Raw genomic sequence first — 17,368 nt, 5'->3', positions numbered from 1 at the left:
AGGGGGCATAATGCACCCTCGCTCCAGACCTTCTCCGCAATCCCTCCCATGCCCACCACAGGGTCTCAGATGTGTCAATGTCTTTCCCAGGCTTCTCATAGGATTGATATAGCGCAACCCGGAGAGGAACAGGCGCCACCGCGTCCGTTTCGACCGCCACATGAGGCTGGAATGGCATTGGGTGCACCCAATAATGCAGGAATTGCACCTGCGCACACAATGCGTACAGTTTCATATCTGGCGCGCCCAGCCCACTTTGAGCAGTCGGTGGCAACAACAGGGCCCAAGACACCCGAGATTGGCCATTCGCCCAGACCAGAGAGACTAATTGGGATTGTAGTGATTTAAAAAAGGGGCCAGTGAGTATCAGTGGCAAGTTCACAAAAAGATACAAAAATTTAGGCAAGACGATCATTTTAACAAGTGCAATTTTACCTGCAAGCGACAATGGGAGTTTAGACCATAAAGCGACCTTGTCCTCCAGCCAGGACACAGCCCTTCCATAATTCAGAGCCCAGAGTTCTTGCATGTTACGGCTAATCCAGACACCCAAATACTTCACTTGGTCCTGTTCCCATTTCAACGGGAATTCCGAAGTCAGCGCCTTTGTGTTGTCAGTTAAGGGGAATATCACTGATTTTGCCCAGTTTATATTCACCCCCGATAACCCGCCGAATTTAAAGAACTCACGGAACACGACGTCCAGATTGCGCCCAGGGTCTACAATATATAACGTTATGTCGTCCGCTTAGAGCGAGATCAACAGACTACGGGCGCTAAAACCAATCCCTTTATCAGTATGGTGCTGACGGATACGTGCAGCCAGCGGCTCCATCACTATGGCAAACAGCAAGGGCGAGAGTGGGCATCCCTGTTGTGTGCCGCGCGAAATCCGGAAGGGATCAGATACAATATTATTCACCCGCACCCTGGCTGTTGGTTCAGTGTATAGCAATTTAATCCACTGGAGAAATAAGTGGCTGAAACCCATCCGCGTCAGTAAGAAATTGGTCCTTTTTAACTGGAAATGAGCTGTACATGTCCAAATCCACAATAATGCTCCCAGCTTATTGCAGGCAACATAGAAGCAGTCAGTTCAGTCTAGCTTTCTACTTTGTATTCTGGGCATGGGCATATCACTCACTAGTCTTCTCACCCTCACAGATCCAGGAATTAAAAACTCATAAAAGTTCAAAAGGTGTTTAATGTTTGATTCCTCAGCTGAGCAAAGAGTTTCTGTCCCAGGCTATCACAGGCTTGCACAGACTTTTAATATTAATTTGACACTGGGCTGGTATCTGACCTGGGCACAGATCATCAGTCTGACCTAGTCAAGAGTATGGAATCCGAGATGGTCAAGGGCCTGAAGTCTCAGTTCTGCATAGGGCTGCAGGATGATCTGGGGACAGGTGTGCAGTCAAAGATGCACATAGGGATGCAGGATGATCTCGGGACAGGTGTGCAGTCAAAGATGAACATAGGGCTGCAGGATGATCTGGGAACAGGTGTGCAGTCAAAGATGCACATAGGGCTGCAGCATGATCTGGGGACAGGTGTGCAGTCAAAGATGAACATAGGGCTGCAGGATGATCTGGGGACAGGTGTGCAGTTAAAGATGCACATAGGGCTGCAGGATGATCTGGGAACAGGTGTGCAGTCAAAGATGCACATAGGGCTGCAGGATGATCTGGGGACAGGTGTGCAGTCAAAGATGAACATAGGACTGCAGGATGATCTGGGGACAGGTGTGCAGTCAAAGATGAACATAGGGCTGCAGGATGATCTGGGAACAGGTGTGCAGTCAAAGATGCACATAGGGCTGCAGCATGATCTGGGGACAGGTGTGCAGTCAAAGATGCACATAGGGCTGCAGGATGATCTGGGGACAGGTGTGCAGTCAAAGATGCACATAGGGCTGCAGGATGATGTGGGGACAGGTGTGCAGTCAAAGATGCACATAGGGCTGCTGTTTCATCTTGGCAGAGAGCCTCAGTCAGAGCTGTGCACAGACTGTAGCTAGAGCTAGGCACAGGCAAGAAGCCTGAGCCGGGCACAGGCCTGCGGCTTCTTCTCGGCACAGACCTGCAGTTTCAGTTTGGTAACAGGTCTGCAGTCTGCAGGTCTGCATGAAGAGTTTGGTGCGTGGCCACAGTTAGAGTTGGACACAGAGCCATAGTCGGGGCAGGGTACGGGAATTGAGTCTGAGCGGAGCATAGTTCTACAGTCTCAGCTGGGTCAGAGCTGGGAACAGGATTGACATTAAAGCTGAGCACAGGTCTGCAGCCTCAACTGGACACAGACAAGCAGTCTGAGCTGGACACAGACAAGCAGTCTGAGCTGGACATAGACCTGCAGTTTTAGGTGGGCATAGGACTGCAGTTTGAGTTTGGCACAGGGATATAGTCTCACCTGGGCTTAAGGGCTAAAGCTGGAGCTACCTACAGGGCTGCAGCCTGGCTTGTGTTGTTAGAAAGTTATATTTTTCCTGCTGGATGGCTTGCCCTCTGTGGTAGAGGTGTTGAAAATTCATATCATTTCTATTTTCATATTAATGAGGACTTTATGGAAAATTAAGTGAAATTTGGCACATTTACATGAGTTCCAAAGCTGGTATTTAGAGCTGTCTTTTAGTGTGAAATGCATCATCAGGTCCACTTTGCCATGTGCATTGCACATGACCCAAGCAGCAGCTGCTCTCTTTCTATTCGTTCATGTTATTCCAATACTCCCACAATAGGATTTTTCTCCCTATATAAATGGAAAATTCCCAGTGGCATAGGGGTCTAATTTCGGGTAAAAAGCATAAAGCAAAAAGCCGAAAGGATTATGCCGGCATAACAAACATTTTGCTCAGGCCTACTGTCATGCACAGACTGCCTCAACATACTTTTTTAACTCTACTTTTCAAAGCATCAACAAATTCCTGCAAAATATTGTATGTTTGGAGCCCAGCTGTGGTGGCCATACTTTTGTGGACTTTGTCACAAATTCCTATTTCTACATTGGTAATACTTTCGCAATGGATCAGTATGGGGTGCTGTCTCTTATGTAAGAAACCAGTGTCTAAAATGGGCACGCACCAGCACCTTGACAAACTGCAACGTCTTACTTACAGTCCACTGGCGCTATGAACAATAATAAAACAGTTATATTTTATATTTGGACATGCATGTTGTTGAAAGTGAAGAGTGTGGCATCTATTATGAATAAAAATGTGGATGCAAGAAGGAACAACTGTCAGTTTGTATGAAACATTCGTGCAAGTAAGGGCCCAGAAATACACAGGAAGACTTAACATGCACCAGGGCAAGATGAGTTAGGAGCACTTATAAGAAATGAGGCCATTTAATAGGATACTGTGTGTAAAAGTTACATTTAATTTATGCTTAGTGCCTCTATGCCATCCGTGTTCTATATTGGTGAGTGTTACCCAGAAATCCATTCTGTGACAATGGTGGCTGCTAAATTGTACCTCCCCTTTTATGGTTATGGTATGCCCCAGTTTTTTGGTTTTAAAAATGTGGTCAGTCTCAGCCACGGTTTACAAGGAACAGTGCATTTTGAAATATAATTTTATCACATAATTACTAATACCTCTTTTTAAATAGATATTTATCTAAAGTGCATCCAGCTCTCAGCACTATTATGAAACATGACTGCGCAACATACGTCAATGGTATCGAGGGGACAAGGGTGGAGTAAGCCCAGCCACACATGTACACTTGGAAATGTACATACATTAGAATCTCTAGAGTGCATGTTAAACCACTGAGCTCCCACACCATTCTAATCATTATTATTTGTGAAACTGACTAAAGGAAAGGACAGATATTCTCACAGTAGTCTACTACTTACCAAAATCACTTGAGTTTGCAGTGCTTTATCTCAATGCAAACATCAGGGCTATTCTGCCTGTGGACTTTACTGCCTGAGAAGAAATACAATTTTACAAGCAACATTCTTCTTCGGAGGGAACTCAGGGATCAGCTATAACCATCTTTTAAATGACAGGTGAAGTGCACCGCCACAACAGCATTTTTTTGTAATTTTGTTTTCATTTGATATAATATGTTGTGGTTCATGATATGAAACAAACGCATTTGGAAAGATAACCAATAAATGCGTAGGAGGAAGAAGCCAATGTCAAAAGTAACTTAAAAATGTATACGAATCTTGTGAAAACTCGATTTCTAAAGCAGTGCTTCTTACATTTATTCCGACATGATTAAGTAGTTACTGTTTGTGACTAATTTGCAACTTTATAAAGATATCATCTGAAGGGGAATTTTGCCTGTATTAGTTAAAATGTTAATGATTAAGGGGTCTATTAGGATGGCAGATGGATGGCCACCGCCGGTGGCCTTCCACCCGTGATCGAAAACCGGAAAACCGCCGGCCCGATTAGCATTGCGGTCGTAACCGTAGAGATGTGATTTTACGCCAGCCAGTTTTCCGGCAGTTGCAGTCCACCCGCTTGCCTGGCAGGCGGAGCTGGACCGCTACAATTGTGGCAGATCAGGGTCAAGCACCGCCGGCACGATTATGATGCCGGCAGTAGCCAGCTTTTCCGCTGCGGTGGAACGGCCATGGAAAGGGTGGCGGAGACATGTTCTGGGGGCCCATTGCGGGCCTCCCATGTGTTGGGGGGGTGGGTGCACTGGGGGGGTATCCATGGCCCCCCCCTACATTTCCTTGTGCCAGGTGGCAGGCACTGTGCAGTGCCTGTCTCGCAGGTAGGGTGATGCAGGACATGCTCCTTTTCACAACGCGGCGGTACTGCTGGCAGCAGCGACCACCGCAATGTTAACCGTTAGAATCCGACCGCCCGGTTGGATTTGGCCAGCGGAGGATCCTAATTGGACTGGTGGTTATGCCGCGGTCCTTGCAGGCAATCTTTTCCCGCTACCATGGCGGTCAGGGAGGTTTTCCGACCGCCATCCTAATAGACCCCTGGATAGGATTTGTTTTTTTTATAAATCGACTATGTTGCTTTTTGAAGACATGGGCAGGTGTACCAACATTTTTCACTGGGTTTGCTTCACAAATAATGATGCAATCCAGTACAAAATGTGTGTACTATTGTGCTCAAAAAGTGATTTGTCATGGAATTTTGCCTGTAAGTAACGCAATGCAATGTTTTGCATCGCTTTGCATCATGGGAGCGTGCCATGGGTAGTACACGGAGATGGTTTTTGATGTAAAACCCTATCTGCTCTCAATATTAGACAGAGTTTGCCCAAACAAATAATGCATCTTGGAGGAAGGGGTAAATAAGAGGAATGCGTTTATTTCTCCAAACCTTTACAGTGCCGCTCACATCCAAAGTGGGAAAATTGTTTAAGTTTGTCTAGGCAAACATTTTGCACTTCCAGAAAAAAAAACCTGTGACAGACATGACACTATGGTGGAAAGTTGTGTGTCTGGCTGTAGGCAGCCTGATTGTGCACCAGTCTCAGTCGCTATGCAAATAGTAACTTAGTTAAATAATTGGCAGTGTTCGTACAAGGTGAAAATTAAAGTGCCATAGTAGGAGTCAAATTTTCACCACAGCTTGGCTTCTGTGTATATTAATATGTCATCATGAACACTCGTGGTATTTCTAATAATCTACCTGTTCCCCGCCTTTGCTGCTGCTTGTCCTGGTCTTCCTCCCGCCGCCGCAGTTCCACATCTCGCGGCTGCAGTGCAGAGGGGGACTACACCTCCCAGGCTCCTTTGCGGTGGAATCCGCCACCGCCATTTCCGCAGCCGGAGGCGCTTTAAACTGAGGGCAGCCCCGGTGGAGCGGACGCTCTCTGAACACTTGTGGCATTTCTAATAATCTACCTGTTCCCCGCCTTTGCTGATGCTTGTCCTGGTCTCACTCCCGCCGCCGCAGTTCCACATCTCGCGGCCGCAGTGCGGATGGGGGCTACACCTCCCAGGCTCCTTTCCGGTGGAAGCCACCTCCGCCATTTCCGCGCCCAGAGGCGCTTTAAACTGAGGACAGCCCCCGCGTCGCGGGATCGCGCGCGGGTCGCGCCGGGCGAAGCCTGGGCAAAGGGCGGGCCGTCTGTGGCCGTCCGGGGCTGGAGGAGGCAGGGCAGGGCCACCCCCCTTGATTGGTTGTTAGCACTTTTGCCTGTTGATCACTCTGAACTTGCGGTAATGTACAGGGCTTTGAGTATTCTGTTAAATTAACTCACTGTTGGTGGTACTAATAGCATTCCTTATTACTTTGGGGATATTTAAATCAAAGTAAATAACACGTTGGTTGGCATACATATTGAGAAATATGGGTAAAAATATTCCTGTGCAGTGCCGTCCCAGCACTAGGCAGAAAGTAGCCACAACTATCCCTCTTCCGAGCTTGACCGCCATAGATAAAATGTTGCAAAGGACCATAGGGGTAGTTGCTACAGCTACAGAAAACAAAGAGAGGTGTCTCTCTCTCCCTATCGGTATGCCCCCCCCTTACAATCTGTAAATACATCCCCAGGTTTGGCAAATTCTTTTGATTCAATGATTACGACATCATACGCTGGGCTTCCAGGTGCCCAGAATCACGTGAATCATGAGATTCCTTCTATACAGCATAATTTGCATCCTGAACTTCCCTTTTGCCTAGCAGACTTTCCATAACACCTACAATGTTGCCACCGAATGTAAGTGCTGAGGCCCCTCTCTTAATTGATGATTCTGTAGAGCAGGAGGGAAGTGACGTCCCATTAACCCCTGATCCTCCATTATCAGACAGGTCTAATATCGAGAGCCCACCTGTAAGAACTAGATGGCAAAAAGCTAAAAGCAAACAAAATCACATCACCAAAGACCTGCCTGTAAATAAATATAGGGGGAAGGGTAGTCGTACCCATCGGAAAACAAATTCAAATTCAAATGGCCGGAAAGGGAAAAAGGATGAGGGCCAGACAACTGATGCAGATGCCCAGCCTAGTGTGTGTAAGATTGAGGTCAGTGATGAGGGGTTCTGGGGCAGAATGGAGACTCTTATCTACATTACTGGGGCCTATCTGTTCGAAAATTACTAATGTCGAATCTAGGTTAGGCACTATCGAGGAACAGATGACTAAAATCACCCACCCGATTCAGAGAACCTACGCTAAGACACTGGTGCCCCTGTCTGTACCCACCTCAAGTGGAGTTCTGACCAACCATGTACAACACAAAACTAGGGGTCCAAGGATAAACCTGAGCCTACACGTTTGGGGGGTGACGCTGCAAATAGCCAAGCAGGCCAAACAACCCTAAATAATTTAATCAAAGATAATGGTAGCACTAGCCGTGATATCAATGGTGAAAGTTCAGTAAGAAGAGACAAATCTCTAAAAGAGAATAGTGTAACTCCATCGATAGGTAATGGGAAACCAAGGGAGCTCCCCATTGAGCAGACGAAAGATTTACGTACCCTAGAAAACCCCAAGGCTAATGATATACCGGCAGTAATAAATTTGCCGCCAGAATGTGGAGCTTATGTCGCAGTCCTCTGCAATGTACCTAAACTGCGGGAAGGCTAAGTGGAAACACACGAAACCCTCAAAAATAAAACCCTTTATTGGTTAACAAAAAATTGTGGTTTCCCAATAATAGGTGTGGAACAGATAATACTCACACAAAGAGTGGGATGGATAGGCCCTCCATCAAAAATATTTGATGGCGACTGCGTAATAATTAATTTTAGGTCGCCAGGCTGGGCACACAAAACTTTACTTAATGCTCCCCCCCCTTCATGTTGGGATTGTAATACAACATTATTACCACTGGGCTATTTTTACAGACATTTGTTGGTACATGATGTGGCTACTGACCACATGGATTATCACTCCAATACTAATCGGTTGCCCTTATCAGTAGCTCACCCTATGCGATTCTCTATTCCATTGTATAACAGATTCCAGTCTTTAAGCCGGATGGAAGACAATGATTGACATAATAATTTAGAGGGAGCACACCCTAAAGGTGAGCCAGGGCAGAGGGCAACTTATAGACTAGCTAGTAGGGGAAATGAAATAAGTAATACTCAACCCTTATACATAGACCCCAATATGGTGCATATATGTACTGATAACAGTGGGAGTGGTAATCATATTATTAAAAACCCTGCAGAGTCTCAGGAGAATGTGGCTACGTCCATAAACTTAACTGTTAGTCAAGGAGTACGAACCGTAATACAGGAGGGGTATACACTTGCAACATGGAATATTGCAGGTCTTGGCAAAAAATTAGATACGCCCATTTGGCAGGATTTCATCAATTGTGGTAACGATTTTATTTGTATCCAAGAAACTTGGAGCACAGACCATGTTGTAGTGGAGGGTTATACATCCCATTGTCTAAATGTCATCCCATCCCAATGGGAAGAGCTAAGGGTGGACTATTGCCCCTCATATCGAACAAACTGATTGGTTGTAAAATTATCAGTTCCTCATCTGTCGGCAACCATAGCCAAGTGCTGAGACTTGAGCTCCCAAAGGGCAAGGATTTGGTTATAATCAATCATTATAACAATATTTTTACTAACGGCAGGGGAGTACTATTAGACCCACTGGAAAAGGAGATAGACAGGGCGGTGACACTCTCTAGCAAACTTTCATTCATTCTGTGGGCTGGAGATTTTAATATCCGAGTCTGCCCAGCAATACAAATTAATTCATGTGGATTTAAGAAGGCCCAGAATACTCCAGCTGGGAATGATGATGATTTGCTACATTTTCCACATTATAGACATGGTATGACCCTGAATATGTTAATGGCATAGTTTGATCTTGATTTGCTAGACTGTTCCATGAAAAAGGGGCACATTAAATGCCCAACTTTTACTGGGAGAAATGGGAACAGTAATATAGACCATATTTTAATTTCGAAAAACAGTTTTCTACACTGACCTCTGGATATCAGAACAGGTGGTCAGTGACCACAATAGTATCTCCATAGTACTATTAGATTGGGGTTACAAATTAACCAATACCGAGGACCGTATTACTGATATCCTCCCTGTCAGGCCCAATGAAATGAGAATTAAGTGGGATGGAGTAGACCCACCTAAGGTTCAAAGGGAAGTGGTCAGCAAATGTAGAAAAGATATTGACTAGTGTCTTAGCGAAGAAGTCCTCCCCAATATCCTGCTAACTACATTCTCTAATATAAATAGCGTAATCAAGAGTGTATTAACAGAAAATCTAAAGGGCAGAAAGAGGTTTGAACAAGGTGGTTTGACTCCAAATGTAACCAGGCCCTGCATAAGTTGAAATCAGCACTAGGGACAAAGCCCCGTAACCAATTGCATGTCCATGAGCTGCGAATTGACTATAAGCAAGCAGTGTTGGCCCATAAAAAAGAGTTGCGAATGGATGCCTGGGACAAACTAAGCATGGCAGCCAATACTAATAATAGTAAACTCTTATGGGAAACTGTAAACAGCCCCTTCTTAAAAGATAATTGCACTCCCGAACTGACGTTTTATGTAAATTGTACAGAATGGATCGAATATTTTTCTAATATTTTTAATCCGGATAGGGCGTTTTTAACTTCATTTACAGATGATGATTTTACATGGCCCACACTACCAATGTTAATTGCTGTTGAAGAAGTGCAGGAAGGGCTAGTAAACAGCAAGGGGGGTAAGGCACCGGGACCGGACGGTGTCCCGATTGATTTATATAAGGATGCAATGGACTTATGGGCTCCGATCCTTACTAGGATCTTTAATACTGCAGCCTTGGGGAATTTTCCAACATCTTGGGCCCAATCATTAATTGTCCCACTTTATAAAAAGGGTTCCCGTTCTGAGGCCTGTAATTACCGCCCAATATCGCTATTGGACTCATCCATAAAGGTGATGAGTAGGGTGCTTTTAAAAAGATTGGAAACATGGGCCACAGATTATAACATTTTAACCCCAGTCCAGTATGGATTTAGAAAGGGCCTAGGCACCCTAGAACAATGTGTGAATTTGGAACTACTTATTATTAAATACACAGTAGTAAAAGGGGGTAACCTGTTTTTATGTTTTGCCGATTTGAGCAGTGCGTTTGATCTAGTGGACCATTCTCTCCTCTGGACGGTACTGCTTGAATATGGGGCCCCAATTGAGATAGTGTTCTTTTTAGCCCGGTTTTATGAGAGACTATCCTGCAGTGTTCGATATGGGCCAACTGGCGAACGAACCCCTTTTTTTGCTGTGAGAAGAGGTATTAGGCAAGGGTGCGTATTGGCCCCTCTTTTATTTTCCCCTTTTATTAACCAAATAGCTACGGTATTAAATAATATCCCAGGAGACGCGCCTATTATAGACAATAAGGTTGTATCGGTATTGTTATATGCCGATGATGCTGTTTTAATTTCCCGTACCCCGTTAGGCCTTCAACGGCTAATTAATGAATTTACTAACTTTATTAAAGGCAGGAAACTTTTAATTAACAAATCTAAAACATATACCATGATATGTGGGAAGAAAACAAAGTCACTAAGGTCCTTTTTTTTGGATGGCTCTAAAATACAAGCTGTTAAAACCTTCTGTCACTTAGGTATTACCTTTGAAGGACATGGCAAATGGACTGGTGAGCAAGAAAACATTAGATATAAGGTGACCAGGAATATTAATGGCATATTTTGTTTTGCCGCCAAATTAGGGGACCGTAGAATAAAGGATATGGTGACCATATACAACTCAGGATGTGTTTCCTCAGCTCTGTATGGAGCTGGATTATGGGGCCACTCCTCTGCAGTCCAACTTCAAACAGACGAAAACAGTTTCCTCAAACAGTTGTTGAGTGCTCCGGCGTCAGCTTCCACTGACTTAATTCATCACGAAACTGGTCTCAATTACATATCAGATTTGGCTGCTTTACGTCCCTTACTTTTATGGCGCTCGATTTGGTCCAAGAGCGAAACTGAGTTCACACAGTCCATAATCAGGGACTGCTTAAAGTTGGATCACTGTTCCCGCATACCATGGTTAAGTTATATAACCCGTTGGTAGAGCTTAATATTTGATTTTAACATTTCTAAGGAGTCTGAATATATAATACCATTTTCCAAGAAGGAGATAAAAGACTCATTTATGTTTTACAAGAGGGAGGAGCGAGGTAAGCTAATCAGGACTCAAAAGACGATCGTCTTTTATAGGCAACTTGAACTTAGAAGTGGGCTCCAAGCTTACTTAGTAGATGTGCCAAGACCTTCACATCGATTTGTATTAACACGCCTTAGGTTGGGAATTGCACACCACCTTGTGGCCTTCCCCGTAATGGGGGAAAGCTCTAACGAGAAGTGTCCATGTGACAATATGTCAAAACAGAGCTGCTGCCACTTTTTATTATTTTGTAAATTTTATATATTTTTAAGGAAATTTTATCTAAAGCCCATCCTTTTAAAATATAAAATTTGATCAACTATAAATGCTTTGAAATTATTATGTTCCTTTGAGAGCCCAGATATCTGTTTCTATGTTGCACATTTTATAATGAAATGTAGAGCTGCTAGGAAATCGGCAATACTTTGAAACTCTGTCTTATATGGCTAATTTGCACTTATGCATATGTCACTTTATAGTAGAATGGAAGTATCCATATGTATGTACTGATTTGGTGGTATTGGTAGTGAGTGCTTTAGTGGTAGTGGAGGTAGAATGGCTGGTAGCTTTGGATAATTTGCCAGCAGCAAGAGATGAGCCTGCTGGGTTAGAAGAGGGGCCTTTGTTCTTATCTGGGCCTGTGGTATGTGATGATTCAATGGTCGCCACAAGGCGATCCAATTTTTCACCCATAGACCTTACACGTTCTAGCAGGGGGAGCATGTATGATTTGATAAGCTTCTCCAAAATATCAAGAGTCACTTCACTTACCCCTAAGGTAGCTAACTCGGGTGAAACTAACTCAGGGGCTGCATGCTCACCAGCATCTGATGGGAGAGGCTCTACTGTAAGAGGTGCACCTGACTCACAGTTCGGGTTGGGTTTCGGTGGTAGTGGGGTCTGGCAACTACGCCCTTTCCTTTTTACCCCCCCCTTTCTCCTTTTCTTCCTTGGTGGGGAATGAACTACCCTTGTAGCTACGTCGGACGTAGGTCCAGGCTTTAATCCACTCGCCTCTGGAATGGTCTCGCCTGGGACGATACAAACCAGAGACAAGTTGGACAGCATAGGGGATGGATCTACTTCCCTGCTGTGTGACTCCGGGATGTTTGTTTCAATTATACTTGAGTGATTGATAGGGGGACAGACCAGCTGACCTCCGCAAGTAGCACTACTACAGGGCGGGGAGATAGCAGGAAACCTGAATATACTAGGGGTAAGATTAAGATCGGTCATGTCAGCATCAATAGCACTCAAACCTTGGGCGGGGGGATCCTTAGAGATATTGAGGACTGGCAGTGGGATATTCTTTAACTGCTCAATTGAGCGTCTACGCTCAGCTCTCCTTTCAGCAAGAAGTAGGTCCATATCAACCTCCTTTGCGGATTTCTTAAAAAATTTATCTAAGGGACCCAAAACGGAGACACTCACACCTGGTGGAGCAGAATGACTCATATTAGCAATGGACAAATCAGGATAGTGGAGTTTAAGGTAATAACAAGAAAACAGTGCTAGCAATCCCAAGTAACAAAGAGCTTAGTCACTGCTTACTGCGAGTAAGATGAAAATATCCTGGCCCAGCCCGGCCTCCAGCGGCCCCGGACGGCCACAGACGGTCCCGCCCTTGTCCCGGGCTTCTCCCGGCGCCCTCCCGCGCGCTCCCGCGCAGCGGGAATGACCGCTCCTCTTAAAGATATACAAGGGTGACCTAGGGGGCGGAGCCGGCAGGGAGAGGAGCCCAGCTGGAAACGGGCGCGCGGGGACTCCTGGAACGTGGAGTCCACCCGCTCTACCCTCGCAGCCCTGCCGGTGTCCAGGTGAGGCCCCTTGCAATCAATCCACAGCCGCTTGAGACCGCGAAGCAGGACCCGCGCAGCAGGTCCGGCGAGCAGCAGCGGCTCAGCAGGCTGGATTAGGAAATGCTGAAGTGCGTGGCGTGGCGTGGAATCTAGATAAGGTATGTACTGTAAAGTTCACTGCTTAATATGCTGCTAAAACTACATTGAAATACAGGGCTGCTTTTTAGATAAACTGTGATTTTGCACTTATGCATACGTCACTTTAAAGATAATTTGTGTAGCCTTTCCAGTCTTGTATAAGGGAATTAGATATAGCGATAGCAATTTTGCATATCTGGACTCTGACGCATGACATCTTTTAGCACATTGCACTTTAATAAAAAGCCTCAGTACATGGTTTGTTTAGATTATAATTGCATTTTGTAAAAATGGTTTATTTTTGAAGCATTTCTTATTATGGGAATTTATGACAGTGTGTTTTATTTTAGTATTAGGTTACTATGAAGTTCGGTCCGTGAAATAATTTTCTAATAATTGTTTAGTTAGAAGAGCATAATACCACCATGTTTAAGACGACTATTTGAGAGAGGAGTAATAACATTTTAACATTGTATTTTCTTTTTCTATTGTTCAGCTTATATGGTTGTGTAATACAAACCGAATAAAAGCTTTTTGAACTGAACTGAACTGACAAAGCAGTGCATTTTTGTAATCTGGCTGAACATAAATGTGGTTCACTCAGCCAAGCTTCATCATTTAATCCTACTTTGTTTAAGTCAAAATAATCAAATCAGTTCCTTCAAAAGAGACCCATAATTTTCACAATTCTAACATATTACATGTGAAGACAGAAATTCTAACATTCTGTTTAACTCTGTAGTCATAAAAAAGATGCTCGGGTGCGCTGACCTACTGCAAAGGTATCAAACAACTTGGCACAATGGTAATTCGCACCTCCTCCACTGTCCCATATCACAAATTTCTGGTGCTCGCTCTATTCTCTGCATATTGTTCTGCTCTTTAAATCACTCAAAATAAATATTATTGTGATATTCGAATATATCTTTTAAGAAGTTCACAAATTTTATAAGAACATCCCTCTTCTGTTAAAAATATAGTTCCCCATGCTGTGGGCATAACATTGCTTCCGTTCACTGTCTGCAAGTACGTAGTCCATAGCACAATACAGCTCTAGGCACTCACACATCTAGCCTTTATCTAAAAGAACATATTCCATAGTGCATATTAGTATGTGAACAAAGGTTAAGCAACATAACATTTCTGAACTCCTGATACAAGCATTAAAACGTAACAAAAGGCATTGATGCTGCAGGGTTATTTGCAAAAAACAAACAGATCAGTTTATATCCTAGTTCAGTGCAGTGCACCATCATTCTTTAATTGCAGATACGGATCAAAAGGCAATCGTGAAGTATTTTGGGTTTCAACCCTGACCCTAATTGCTTTTAGCAATATTTATAAACCACAAACTATTTTCAGACACAAAAAGTCTAAATTAAATATCTTCATGTAAATAAAAAATGAATTTTAATAAATAGAAAGGTTAATTTTCATGAAAATATTTGAATAATTACAGGACTATGCAGCTTTCCCTTTGAAATGTCTGTCCTTTCTGCTGCTAGCATGAAATTCTGGTCAACAAAGTGTGTTTAAATGCAAAGTGTATTTAAGACTGCAGTACCGTCACCTGTCTACGGGGGCAGAGCTGAGCACAAATATAAACACACTTGGTGAAACACTGGTCCCCACAAGGCAATTTTTTTTTAAGTTGTAAAAATTGACACAGATGTTACTGAACATGATCAAAACTGAGGCAAGTTACTTCAAATTCCGCAAGATGCTTAAAACCTGGCTATTTGACAAATAAGTCTTTTCCAGGCGTTGCTGTTGATGGCTTTTTCATCTGCAGCGGGAAACCCTTTGTGGTTAGCTGTCGCACAAAAGAAATTCAAAAAATAATAATAATAATACTGACACCATTTGTTATCATTTAGAAGACATTGCCTTGTGGGGACCTGGGTTGAGGTCCCCACAGTGGACTGAAGTCCCCACAGCGTGAGTGTGTTATCACAACCAAGTCCCCACAAGGATAGTAACACAACCACACACACACACAACCACACCCAACCACACACACAACCACAAGCACCCACACAACCACACACAAAACCACAACCACACAGACACAACCACACACACAACCGCACACACAACCACACACAAAACCACAACCACACACACACACCACACACACAACCACACATACAACCACACACACAACCACACACACACAACCACAAACAACCACAAACACAACTACACATACACAACCACACACACAACCACACACACATCACACACACATAACCACAAAACCACAACCACACATGCAGCCACACACACAATCACAAAACCACAACCACACAGACAACCACACACACAACCACACAAACACAACCACACACACAACCACACGGTCAGTGCACACTTTCACCAGGCACAGACACCATCAGTCGTCAGTGCACGCTTTCACCGGCACAAACACCACCAGCCGTCAGTGCATGGTTCCACCAGGCACACACCACCAGCCGTGAGTGCACGCTTTCACCAGGCACACACACACCACCAGCCGGCAGTGCACGCTTTCACCAGGCACACACACACCACCAGCCGTCAGTGCATGCTTTCACCAGGTACACACACACCACCAGCCGTCAGTGCACGCTTTCACCAGGCACACACACACCACCAGCCGTAAGTGCGCGCTTTCACCAGGCACACACCCCCAGCCGTCAGTGCACGCTTCCACCAGGCACACACACCACCAGCCGGCAGTTCACACTTCCACCAGGCATACACACCACCAGCCATCAGTGCACACATCAATTGTTAACGCATCTACAATTAACTATTGTAGCAATCGCAGTATGGCGCACTTTACTTTTAAACATATTCATCTAAAGCGCAGCATGCCACCATTGCTACAAAAATAAATACACATTTTTTTGGCCTACAATTAATAGACTTTTTTGCAATTGGTGTTTCAATATTTAGCAATGCCAATAGCTCAAACTTAATTAATGCGAGACCTATTGCATTGTAAATGCTTGTTAAATGCAGATGGCGGCTTCGGCTGAGTCCCCTTGAACTCTGGGGAGTCAATTGCCTTAAAGCTGGCTTTTAAACGAAGCAATTAAAACAAATAGTAAGAGAAAAGGGCAGCAATTTAAGAAAAATACAGAAATTCTCGCCTTTGGAAGGTGAAGGGTTGGAAAGGAGAAGGGATTATTCCATTCGAGGAGAAGGGAGAAATGAAAGGTCATTAATATTAAAATAGTTTGGACAAAAGGAGATGGTACCAGTAAATAGGAATGGTTGGCCTATATGTCTGGTACAGCAGTTAAACATTCCAGTGCATTCATCCTGCGTTAACTACATTTCGTAAACAAGGCATTAACATTCCGTGCCCGTGAATTCCGCTTCCACCCCATTGGTTTCGCCAACTAATCGCCATTGGTTTCTACTCGATGTAAGGAAGTGTCTTCATGACACTGGGGGCATCTGATAATTTATTGATTCCCTCCACCCCCAGGACTATGGCACCCGCGCTCAGGGGCCATTTCACCGAGCCCTTCATGCAGATGTTGGCACCTGGAGTGCCTGCGGGTGGGGTCCTTTCAGACCACCTGCCAGGGGGCTAGCATTGAGCGGGCGGTGGAGGAGGGGGCCTGGTCTTACCCAGTCTCCTCTCTTCCTTCTATACAGGGAGGTGCCCCCTCACCCCCAGGAGACCTGCTCCAGAAGCTACAGCAATCACTACCACGTGCACCTGTGCACAGTGCGCCTGTGTACACCTATCATCAACTGTATAGCGCTTAGAAGCAGACCAGGATGGGCAGCTCAGCTCTGAAGCCTGCACTGTGCAGAAAGAGCAACCAGGCACGGTGTGGACGGCTCAGTCCACAGTGCAATGTGTCATCCGTACACCTATCATCAACTGTACAGCGCTTAGAAGCAGACCAGGATGCACAGCTCAGCTCTGAAGCCTGCACTGTGCACAGTGCACCTGTGTACACCTGTCATCAACTGTACAGCGCTCAGAAGCGGGCAGCTCAGCTCTGAACCGCCGCGTAGCTAGGGGGGGCAGTCCGCCCCAGGCGGCACCTTTTCTGAGGCGGCCGCGCGGGCAGGCCGGCACTGACTGTCACTGACTGGAGGCCGAGGCCCGTTGCGGCGGCGGCGGCGTGTGACAGTGACTCTAGGGCGGCGGGGCGCGGCGGCGCTTTACACATAATAAAACAATCATGCACTGGCAACTCTCAGGTGATGAACGCAACATTTTGAGTTCATTTACTGCTACATTGCAAAAATCACCATCCACAAGGTGGCTTAAATACGAAACAAGTGCGGGGCAATAGGTGGAGGCCATTACGTCATATAAAACAGATTTGTGCTTGAAAGGAGGCCATGGAGGGGG

This window comes from Lissotriton helveticus, chromosome 1_1 (genome assembly GCF_964261635.1).
Source record: "Lissotriton helveticus chromosome 1_1, aLisHel1.1, whole genome shotgun sequence".
Classification (NCBI taxonomy): Eukaryota; Metazoa; Chordata; class Amphibia; order Caudata; family Salamandridae; genus Lissotriton; species Lissotriton helveticus.
Note: the sequence above shows the minus strand (reverse complement) of the source record.